Source organism: Zerene cesonia, chromosome 4, assembly GCF_012273895.1.
Source record: "Zerene cesonia ecotype Mississippi chromosome 4, Zerene_cesonia_1.1, whole genome shotgun sequence".
NCBI classification, from domain to species: Eukaryota; Metazoa; Arthropoda; class Insecta; order Lepidoptera; family Pieridae; genus Zerene; species Zerene cesonia.
In genome coordinates this window covers 6375993-6385450 of record NC_052105.1, presented here as the reverse complement: position 1 = coordinate 6385450, position 9458 = coordinate 6375993, and positions in this window count along the sequence as shown.

Genomic DNA, 9458 nt, shown 5'->3' with positions numbered 1-9458 from the left:
TTCGATTTTTTTTATCTGAGTTTACAAGTGATAACCCCTTTCCCTATCCCTTACTCCCTAACAAGCGGGTAGCGCATTCGCATAGGCACTGCCTCTGCGAATGTTCATGGGCGATTGTGATCGCTTACCACCAGCTCAGTTGCCAGCTCTGACATAAAAAAAAATTTATTCATTTGAATTCCTATTTAGAAATAAGGCACTTAGGTTATAATAGAGAGGTGTCTAAAATGTTATCCATATATAACAAAATAAGTTGAAATTGCACAAAATCCTTAAGACCTAGGATATATGAAATAATTGGATAATCATTCAATTTAAGACGACTCAGGACAATGCTCAGAAATTAACATTTTCATTGCCATTTCCCGGCGCTGTCTATCTGTACTCTGAGAAGGATGTTACGTTCATGAGAGGAATTTAGTATATAAGCCATAAACATCTTTATGTGACAGTTTATAAGCCACAACGACAGTAGGTGTTAGATAAATACATCCCCACAAAACCATGAAATATTAGCATGCTACTGTTTCGTATTGTGAGTGGGGGAGCGGGACGCCCGATTCCTTTTCCTCATACTTCCCAGCCCATTCCTTCTATCCGGTCGTCAATCCTTTTTATATCCCTTTCCCCATAACAGCATTCAGTACATTCGGGGAGGCATTAAATCTGCGAATATTCATGACAGTAGTGATCGCTTACTCTTAGGCTCAATTGTCCACTTATGGCATAGAAAGAACTTTATCATGAAATACACAACAGTTCTTGTATGTACATGATCTTAAACTCGACTTCGACTTTTTTTATGAAATATAGAATCCAATTTCTATGAAATATGGATCCATGGATTCATTAAAAATGTCTTGTAAGGTCTGTCATCGAAGTACTATTATAAATTATAATATGTATGATATACGTAATAATATTTAATTCGAAAATTTATTTAACTATGGTATCATTATTATCTCAATATAGATCATCATAATGTTGCTTCTAGTTCAGAGTTGCCTATTTTAAATAAGCAGGAATATACAAAAATTTATAGCGAGCATTATATTCTTAATTATTATAACTCCACTCTACCCGTATGTACCTCCGGATTATGCAACGACGCAAACATTTGTTCAACAAAGTTACCCTCCATTGAGTGATAATTTCCCAACAGAACAAATTTTATGTTAGCACATCTACTTTATCTAGATAGTTGCGATGTTTATATCCAACTGCGCTACACTGTAGTGAATAAAAGCAGGTGGTATCAGCGCATTGTGAGCTGCCAAGTGGATTATCTCCGTTCCACGTTACAGTTTCATTGTACTTCTGATTCTACAAGAGATTGTTGTACTATTAGTTTGAGAATCTTAGATTGCTTGCAATTATTTCTCCTTGTGTATTTTGTGATGCAAGTTGACGACGTATACAGATTTTGCTTTAAATTTTTGGTAGGCGTTCTAGTTTTTTATTGTCTATCAAGTGTTTGTGTCATTTATCGTCTCTAAGTACTAACTACCTTTATGGTATTTCTTTTCAGAAATGAACATTTTGTCACGTATTGTAAGTAATTTAATACAAATATACCTCATATAAATAATCCGAACCAGCACGCAAATTATTTCATGCATACTTTTATCTTTACTCAAATCAAACTAAAATAAAACAAAAAAATTAAAATTCTTTCAAAATTGAAGTAAAACCAATGAATAACTATTTCCATTTGTAGTAACCTCTGTAAAAATAAATAATCCACTGTACGAAATCATTGCATAAACAACTATACACCTATAAATGTAAATAGTGTGCTCACAGTTCAGAATACATCGCTAAATTTACTGCGAGCGAGAACGTAGCAGAACTAAATTTACTCGAAACATTATAACTAATCTGTAAATGGAAACTGTTAGTCAATAAGGGTGTTTGCTTGAGCTTCTTATACATGATTCATGCTGTTAATGCACAATTGATTCGAATACATTGGGGAATAGTAATTATTATTTTTTCAGCTATGCAACCGATTAAAAGTAAATAAATATATTTAGAAATTAAACTTTTAAACGGATTTTAAACGCGATTTATTCATTATATTATTAACCCGACGTTTCGAACACTTTACAGCGAGCGTGAGCGGGACTCTCAAGTCTCAAGTCTTTATAAGTCTTTAATTTCTAAATGTGTAATACTCGATTAAAATCATACACAATAAAATACAATATAGTTAGTTACAAAAATCACGCAATAAACAATATTATTCGTACAAAAAGTTCTCTAGAAATTTCATCGTTTTCGTCCCACTTTTCCCTCTCTACCACACTTGAGTGCCTCCTACAACAAACAGTATAGTTTTTCTAGTATTCCAATAAAATCCCACCTGTAATATTGACGGCGTCGAAAGTGAAATAAACTTTGGTTACGATAACGAGGACCTAACAAGCGGATCATAAAATCGGAAAGCATTTATTTGTAAGCGTCTGCCGCTTTGTAAATACTAGCATAAAAAATAATGATGTCTACCGCCGGTTTAATTGGCCTTTCATAGAATATTTTGTATTTATTTTTTTGGGCAAATTTCAAAACGATGTCGAGACGAGTTACTGCGCTGAGTTTTGTGTTTATTTTGTTATGTAATAAATGTAAAACTGATTAACTTTATTATGTAGTAATAATATTTTTCAGGATAAATAATGTAATCTCAGTCAGCCCTTGATTTTTTTTTTGGTTTTTTAAGCCACCAAAATTTCTAGGTTAGGTGATTTTAATTCACCATTTTTATATTAATTAATGAGAGTATTTACAAAATTTATTAAAAACTAGTTTAGATCTAACTTCGTTAGGAAATTTCAAAAAAATATTAATGAAAACTATAACGGTGTGCCTTTGATAATGTATATATAGTCTATATATACCTACATTTACAAAGGAAGGTATCATAGTGTCAAAGCTTATGTTCTTAGCACAAGGAGTGCTAACAAAGCTGAGTTTGGTTTTGTATTCATACGCCTACCTACATGTAGTATCGTAGAATATAATAGACGATGTACAATCAAAAATAAAAATGGTTTTATATCATAGTCGCAAAAGGAGCGTGTGAGTCGCCTAACGGTAAGTCACCTCCAATAAACATGAGTGGAACATGAATTAAACATGAACTCATTTAAGGCCTCTGAAAACTTCAAAAGGTAATCGATAAAAGAAAGAATTTTGAAAGAATTTATTGCCGGATTAGTACTTCCAAAGATTACTGCATGCAAACATACAAAGTAAGAAACTTTACCTCTTAATTATTTAATTAATATTAGTGTGGTATTATTAAATATGATGATATGATGTTGGCATGCGCCAATAAAGGATCTTGATGAATTCTACCCCCAAGGGGATTAAATAACCACGCGGGCCAAGTTGTCCGCGACGCTAGTTGGTTATAGATAGGTTCTTAAAAGGGATTATAGCTTCAACACCCCGCATATCCTATCAACATTATAAACGCTGTATTATGTGAGGATATTAATTAAGTGTTAATACTAGACTAGCTTAACGTCCGTGGTGACGCTCAAATAGTTAAATATAGAGATAGATAAGTTTTTACCCGCAAAATTACCACGAACTAACTATTACTAATGACTGCCTCCTTGATATAGTGGTTAACGCGTGAGCGTAGAACCTCCTGGTCTGGAACCTCGTTCATGGGTTCAATTCCCGGTGGGGATGCACAGAAAAAATGTCTCGGTCTGGCAGGACGCAGAAGGTTGATCACCTACTTGTCCGTAAAGAAAATCGATCAGTGAAACAGATGTACATCATCTGCCTTATACCCCACAAGGGGACACGGGACTTCACTTACTTAACTATAACTAACTATCCTATATACGTTCTCGGGTCTGAAACTATTTTTTTGCGAAATTTCATCTAAATCGGTGCATCAGTTTAGAAGCCAAAAAGAAACAGATGGACAGATAGACAGTTACTTTCGCGTTGATGATTAATATTAGTAGGGATTATTCTTTTTGCTAATCCAGACTTCTTCTAACCTTATGTCAAATTTCATCCGGATTTTATAAGAAAAGAAAATTCAATTAAACACACACAAACACACTAATAATAAGATAAAGAAAAAAAACAATAAAAATTCATGTGTGGTTGCCATAAAAGGATGCCGCTTTATAAGCGTGTGCTTGAAAATTGACCCATCTTTACAAACTTTTATTACAATTGTGTATTATCTATGCTTTGCGGTCATGAAATGGGTAGGATTGTCAAAAGAGTTTAAAAATTTGATTTATCTACCAGTGGCGTAGCTATCATAGGGCCAGGTGGTGCAGTGCACCAAGGCCCCGGAGCTCAGGGGGCCCTCTAACCTCAGCTTTGGAAGAGGGGAGGAAGGCGGAAAGAGGGGAGAAGGGCCCGATTCTTTTCCTATGCACCAGGGCCCTTGTCCCCCTAGCTACGCCACTGTATCTACTACAATCAAGTCAAAGCAAATTTACAAATTAATCACTAAGCAATTATAGAACTACGTTCTGAAAAATTCCACCACATATGTGAAGCGTCTTTAAATCTACTTAAAATACTCACCAGTAATCGTTTCATCATCATCATCATCATCATCAGCCCATATATGTTCCCACTGCTGGGACACAGGCCTCCTATGAGGGTTCAGGCCATAATCCACCACGCTGGCCAAGTGCGGGTTGGCAGATGTCACATGTCGTCGAACTTTTGATTCTCGGACATGCCGGTTTCCTCACGATGTTTTCCTTCACCGTTTTAAGCAGTGGTGATGTTATCTACATGCGCAGATAAATTGAAAAATCAATTTATTTTTTGCACGCTCGCCCGGTCTCGAACCCCGACTAATCGATTTTGAAGTCCGAGGTTCTCACCACTGAGCCACCACTGCACTGCACTGCAGTAATCGTTTATAAGCGTTTATTTTAAATTTCATCGTTATCGCAACAAGGAACAGCCTGATTTTCGATAAAACCTTCAAAGGTTTCTGGTACATTTAGTTAAGTAAGTTTTTGGACCGATTTACGAAGCTTCATCGCCCTTACTTTTGGTTTTCGAGAATTATAATTTTCGCAAATGGATTTTTAATGGAAAGTTACTTATAGCGACTGCTTGAAGTTGGGAATACATTGCATAATTATTATAAATGTGAAAGTTTGTTTGCTTGGATGTTTTTCAAGGTGACACTACTGAACGCATTTGATTAAATTTGATATTCAGATAGGGTATGAGTTGATTTGGGTGATAGGATACTTTTTATCCCGATTAAATGCTCCCTTGAGATAAAATAGCAATCTTGATGTACGGATGGAGCCGGAACGAGCGTCTAGTATTGCATAAAAGATAAATTTAATGTGACCCAAGTGAATGTTAAATAAATGCGTATAATATATGGATGATATTTTTTTAGTTTATTAACTTCCTATTTGAATGGACTGTTTCTTAAAGAGCTCGTTAAGTCAAAATAATAAAAATTATATAAATTACCTACATCCGATTAATAACCTCAAATATACTAATAATCTCTTCAGCTTAGCAATATAAGAGATAAAGGGAGCACTGTGGATACCCTCGGCCCCTGGGACATAGGAACTTCAGTATAGAACAGATTATCAAACGTACAGAAAATTTTATTGTATCTATCGTCTCGTAAGTGAATAAAAAATCGTATAATATTTTATATGGGTACCTTTTTTGACTTTTGGAACAGCATTCGATCTTTGATAAATATATAGGTTATTTCAGTCACAGAAGCAACATTTGAGAAAATGTAGAGAGCGCATGTGCGAAACACAACTGACTTGCCGCGTCAGTGCGGTGTCACCAGCAGCCACATTTACACCTATCAACACACAGGATACAGTGTTGTTATTAAGATCATGTATTTTTTTATTAGGTGGATGTTAATACAAAATAGTGATTCGTTGTTGTGTACAAATTTCGACTATTTCAGTATTTTAACTAGTAAAAAGTGGTAGTGTCGTCTCCTATTCCTTTCTTAGGAATTTTGGGAAGCGTTAAGCTGTTACGCTATGCGATTACAGTATTTGAATTTGCAACAGTGCTTCTGGATTTTTGAACGCTATTGGTGCGTCAATTGATTTCTAATTGTCTATTGGCTAATATCTCATATTCCTCAAACGTGATTAGCTTTCTTTTTAATTAGAAACATTACGTTCTTGGTTGGGGCTGCAAAGTTTTAACAGCTAGGAAATCCTATCGCTCGAAAGTGATGTTTAAGGCTTGAGACATCGATTAACTCTCGAGTTAACAGCACATTCAATGAGTTGAAAACTTCTTTTTGTTATGGAATGTCGTCGGAACATTGAATTTATTTTCTCTGTTTGTCTTCGTTTCGATAACATTTGATTTTGTTAATTTAAAAAACTTGAACGTGTTTCGTTCCTATGATACGATTATTGTTGGAAAATGGTGTATTTAAATTTATTCAGCGAAAGTAATTGAAATGCAAACGTATACATTATAAAGAGAATATAATTTGATTTCATCAGCTTGTACATTTGTAATGTGTTCACACAAAAACTGCTTTCAAATATTCGTTTACCATTCGAAAGCTGCGTGTCCACTGAATGATAAAGGTAACATGCATTATATAAATTTCGTGTAACAATTGAAAATTATCAACTGTATATTACACGCTGCAAATCTTTTTCCTTACCTTTCTTTTCCTTTATTCATCTCATCAATCCTTTCCTAAGACCGTTCCAATTTGAAGTCGGCAATCCAATTGTAGAGGCGTAAGGTCGACAAACGCAAACGACATTAGGCCTCTTCAAATTTTCATGGGCGCAGGTAGCACTTACCATCAGGCGGCCCACCAGCTCAATTGCCGGCGGTGACATTAAAAAAAAAATTGACTGAGCCTAAATATTCCTTCTTATCTGTAATTGCCAGTATATCCTAAAAATTAATTTGAAAATTGTTTCAAGCACGGGAGGCATCAGCTATCAATTAAATAAAGTAAATGATTCTTTTTCGGACCAGTTCATACCAGCTCAGTTTCGTTTCTACGCGAGTGACGCCGCAGGCTCGAGCTAATATGCGAATAAATGCATAGAAACTGATTGATTGTGTATGCAGGTATTTGACGAAACGATGTTCATGGATGCTGAACAAAGATTAAGGTGGGAAAAGAGATTGCATTTCAACTAAGATCGGTTGAATTCAAGCTTCATTGACATTGAATTTTTAAAACTTAATCTCTAGAACAGATTTTACTTAACTGGTTATGATGTAAAATTATTGATGCATTTGAAGAATGAATTCCTGCTACTTTTATTGTGACTGGCAGGAGAACTTTCAATGTCTGGTTGTAATAAATTATAGTTATTTCTTGCAATAATCGGTAAGTTGGGGTTCGAGACCGGGCGAGCGTGCAGGAAATAAATTGATTTTTCAATTTATCTGCACATGTGGACAACATCATCACTGCTTAAAACGGTGAAGGAAAACATCGTGAGGAAACCGGCATGTCCGAGAATCAAAAGTTCGACGACATGTGACATCTGCCAACCCGCACTTGGCCAGCGTGGTGGATTATGGTCTGAACCCTCATAGGAGGCCTGTGTCCCAGCTGGGGGAACATATATGGGCTGATGATGATAATTTTTTGCAATGTGTACAACAACGACTTTATAAAGTGTATACGAAAAATATTTAAATAACATTGCTTGTATTTATTTTATACTGGAGTATTGTCAAAAAAGCTGTTAGCACTTACGAAAGTCTGATTGAGGAACTGTTTTTAATACTGAGTTAAAACGAAAAATTTTGAAAATTGCTGCTAATTTTATCACAAAACCGGTAGCTACTCACGTGGAAAAAGCATATAATAGTATATTATAATAGTAATTTACAAATAAAGCACAATAATAGATGCATGCACTTCATAGCGATGTTGCTTTGAGAGTATCAAGCTTCAGTTGAAGTTGTTTTGATAAGAATGAAATATGTACAACTTTCCAAGAATATAATAGCCACATGAGGAAGTGCTATATTTTGTGTCATATACATCACCTGGCAGTGACTAACAGCTCTACATACGGGAAAGTAAACGGTTACTAAAGTACGGCACTCAGATTGTATGACACTGAGAAATCACTTCTGAAAAGAGCTCTTCGAATAGCTGCTAGTAACAGAAGTAACCGTTATTTGAGCGACTGCTACATATCATCTCATATCTTCGCATTCACAACATTACAAGAGAAAGCCCTATTTGTAATTAAACGATTGTGTAGGTCATAATAAATTAAAAAAATTCATAACATGGTGTAATATTAAACTACAAGTTGAAATCTCACTTGCTTGAATACAGAGTATGCGAAAGGAAATTATCTAATCCTGACGATTCTAATGAAGATAATAAGATAAACTCATTGTACCTATTGGCACCGATTCTTGAAAACTTTATTTTTTTAATTTAGGCTCTGCCATAAAACACGGAAAACTACATAATACTACATAGTTGAGTTTGTTTTGTATTAACTTCAACTTGAATCTATGAAAATCGGTATATTTCCACTGCGGAAGAAGGTAAATCAAAGTTGAACGTTAACAGAGTGCAACAAAGTCGATTTTCAATTAACAATTTTAAACATATAAGACTATATTTATAGAAAGTCATTAGTGAACAATTATTTCCTAAACTGAAGACATATCAATTGTGGTACGTACAAGGGAACCTAGAAAACATCCGCTAAGACAAGCTTAGTGTCCATTATAATACTTTAAATACGATCAAAATGTAACTTACACGAACAAAGTGAAATCTCTCGAAAAGCAGATTTTTTCCCTTTTTCAAATCACAGCGGAAACGAAAGCGAATGGTCAGCAAAGCCTAAAATAATAGGAGCATCCAGACTTCGGCAGGTGAACAAAGGCGTTCGTTAGCGTTCCACCAACTTTCCCGCAATTTTCACCGCCATTTTGAAATTCGACTAGCTTACGATTTCGTGTGACGTCGAACTTATAATTAAAATTTTATGCATTTGTTTATCATAGTTAAAAAAAAGACATTTAAAGTATGATGGTTTAATACAATGAAGTTGGAGAGTTTAATAGGTAATTAAATACTCTTAGTCAAAAAAGAAAAATAATAAATAAGTAGGCAACAAATAAATAATAAATATTCCTAACGCATAAAATTTTTGCTTACAACGCTCTCTTGCGAATTTTAGTATAAGCATTCCATGACAATCATCGGTATAATCAATCGTGAATTCATTAGTTGGAATTTAGTTGAGATTTTGTGTCTAGATGGCGCTGTTCTCAATCACATACAATTTATGTATGTAAACATTTGCGCGGCAGATATGGAGTGAAATTTTTAGGTTATATTATCGCTTTTTATTATTGATCTTCCTCGACCTGTTTATGGATTGGTTTTTCAACAATATATTTAGTATCGAAGTGATAGCTCACTGAGCTAGTAATGCATTTAG